We start from the raw sequence: 3,215 nt of genomic DNA on the forward strand, positions 1-3,215 counted from the left end.
CTCTACGGCCGGCCTCCCCCATTGCTATCATCCATCCCAGGCAACCTCAGAGTAGTAGGTGACTCCCACCTCTAAGGTCAGCTTATTGCGCTAGGAAAGATCCTTACAGACCTACACTCACATCTGCTAGAAAAAACTCCTGTCTCATTAGGGACCCCCGTTCATCCCCACCTTCCAGGTGACAGGGTCTGGGTAAAAGATTAGAAGCATGAGCCCCTCCGTCCAATATGGACGGGCCCACACACAGTAATCCTTGTCACCCAACTGCTCTTAAGGTCTCTGGCATCACACCGTGGATTCACCACTCCCGCGTCAAGTGAGCAGAGTCAGACCAGCCTGCCTAGACTTCTCATCCAGTGCCCCACAAATCATTGAAGATTAAGTTTAAGAAGACCGCTTGAATAACAGTTCTCATTTGTAACCCCCTTAACCATTGTCGCCCTCTGCCTGCTGACCCTTCTGGCCTCTTTTCTTCTTATCTCTGTGACCCTGCCTGATTGGACCCCCACCCAGAGGGGTTTCCTCCTGTTCAGATTTCTGCTATGGATTTCTCCTCTGCTCATGCTCACCTGCCTGCGGCCCTCTGGCTCTTAAGTCTCCTTTGCCTTTCCCCCTTAAGTCTCTTCAAAATATCCCTACTTCCGAGGGTCCAGAACAAGAGCCTACTTCCAATTCTACACCCTCCTGCCCCAGGAATGCTACCGGGGAACCACACCGAACACCTGCACAGAATCCGGCCACACCTATTGGACTGCCACTCTGACTCAGACCTTCCAATCCCCCGGCAATTCCTTCCCCCAAGGGCCTGTCTGCTGGTCCTACCTGGCCCAGACCGGGTCCTCTGATGGCGGTGGAGTCCAGGACACTGCCCTCCATGACATTGCAGCAACCTGGATTGCTGCGATAGCTCAGGCTATTCCACCCCAGCCCTGCTACCATGGCCTCAACCTAACTTCCCTCCGCAGGGCCACACTCCCAGATACCCAGGACCTTAGCCGGCAGCTCAACATCTCCATTATCTCCGGCCCTATCGCCATCCCCTAGCTCCTGCCTTGAACTTAACCTATTATCTGCTCCCAGGCTGCACACAGGTCCCTGACCTCCGCTGCTTTACCTTCACTAAGCCACTACCCTACTGTGCCCCTCCTGGCATTTTCCTCTCCTACAAAGGTGGCTTACTTCTCAGATGCCGAGGGGCCAATGACACTGGCTGCATCTTCACCTTTATATTCCCCTCCGCCTACCTGTACTCGCAGTTCCAGTCTCGGATTTCCCCTTCCTTTCGCACCCGTCAGGTGGTTTTCATCCCTTTCCTCATAGGTGTTGGCATCTTTACAGGGGTCGCCGCTGGTGCCTCCGGCCTTGGGACTTCCATCGACTTTTACTACAAACTTTCTCAAGAACTCAATAATAACATAGATCGGGTGGCAGGCTCACTCACGTCATTCCAGACCCAACTCTCCAGCCTGGCAGCGGTCGCCCTCCAGATCCGGTGAGCCCTAGACCTGCTCACGGCCAAAAAGTGTGGGACCTGTCTCTTCCTCCAAGAAGAATGTTGCTACTACATAAACCAGTGTGGGATCGTCGCTACGAAGGTCCATAAACTCCAGGATCGCATACAGCACCTCCGTGAGGAGCTCGTCTCCTGGGGCTTTAGTTCTCAGTCCTGGGCTTTCTGGAACCTCCCTTTGGCGGGTCCCTTACTCTCCATTTTCCTCCTTGCTACCACCGGCCCATGCATCTTCAATGCCCTTGTCCGCTTCATCGAAAATACCGTCTCCCGTCTGACCACCGCCCGCATCTTTGCCCTACGGGGCTATCGCCCTCTCAGTTTAAATGATGATCTTCAGGGTTCCCCTTCCAATCATCAACATGGGCGACATGTTGGGACGGTTTTTTTCCTGCGAGCACAGCCTTGGGAGCTTTCCGCCCCCCTCCCTCTTCCGATAACTTATCGGAGCAGTTTTCCTGCAAGCACAGCAGTTAGAGGCTTTCCCGTCAAAACAGTATTGAGCGATCACAGCTGTTAGGGACTGGCCTCCCCAGCCAGATTTAACCAATCCCTAGTGCTGCAATAGCAATGGCATGAATCCCCCCCAAATCCGGAGGTCTAACCCTATAAAACAAAGCTCCCAACCCCAGTAAGTGCTCAGTCTTTGGGAATAATCCTACTGAACCCGCCGGCGTAATAAAGCTGTGTTCTCCCTGATCTCTGTGTGCCGCTTGAGTCTCTCAGTCCTCGCTGCTTTTCCGCAACATTATCATTTATATAATACATATAATCTCTAATCAAACATTGTTCCAGTGATTAAATTAGATAATACATGTAGAGCATGTAGAAAAGTGCTACGCATATATAGAAAGAGTGCAATAAATGTTACCTATTATTTCACAATGGAGAAAATAAACAATATGCACAATTTGTGATGGCTAGAAAGTTTCAGAGCCAGGATTTGGATCCATGTCTATCTGATTCCCAACCTCTGTTCTTAACCACTAAATTAACATTTCCAAAAGACTTGTACATGAAACAGCAGAGATGCTCTATATTCCAATAGATCTAGGAAACAGAGCTGTATTTTTCTGTGTCTCTGACATTTTCTTTATTTCGTTAAAAGTTTTGAGATATTTTACAATAAACTGACCAATTTAATTCTATTTAATACAATGTTTCTCAAATCCATCTGACCATGGAATTTCTCTTTTTTCTTGTGTTTCCCATTTACATTTTGAGCAACTTGTGTTCCACAGAATATCCTTTGGGAACCCCCATACTATGATGAGATGCCTTCCACATGATAAGTACGATGTAACAAAAGCAAAACAAAGTGTTTCAAGGAAGTTCTCAATGGTTCTGAAATGCTGCAAAAATGTTAAGGAGAAAAAAATTGAGAAAAAGACTCCGAATTTAGTCAAAGATACATCATAAAGAAAGAGATGGGAAAAGAATACAGATTGCAGATAGTTGAATAATTGTTTGATAATTAAGGTGTACAGGCATATTGTCCTCCAAAGAAGTTAAGTGATTTGAAAGAGTAAGAAAAAGGATACGCAAAAGTATAGTACAATTAAAGAGAAGATTTTTAAATAGAGATACTTTTTTGTGTGTTTATAAGAAGAAAGGAAGGCACCTTTCGAGAGAATGACAGTCATCTAGGAGGGAGTTGTGTTATCTAAGGATATTCACAGGGAAAACAGAAAGAGATACATACTTT

At 47.3% G+C, this 3,215-nt stretch overlaps 1 pseudogene; it reads left to right on the forward strand.

Annotated features, from left to right (window-relative positions):
* Nucleotides 1-416: 416 nt before the first annotated feature.
* On the forward strand, nt 417-2,189 carry LOC148754830 (syncytin-1-like; annotated as a pseudogene).
* Nucleotides 2,190-3,215: the final 1,026 nt, after the last annotated feature.

Source organism: Rhinolophus sinicus, chromosome 17 (assembly GCF_057876585.1).
Source record: "Rhinolophus sinicus isolate RSI-liver-muscle chromosome 17, RSI-T2T, whole genome shotgun sequence".
In the NCBI taxonomy this organism is placed as follows: domain Eukaryota; kingdom Metazoa; phylum Chordata; class Mammalia; order Chiroptera; family Rhinolophidae; genus Rhinolophus; species Rhinolophus sinicus.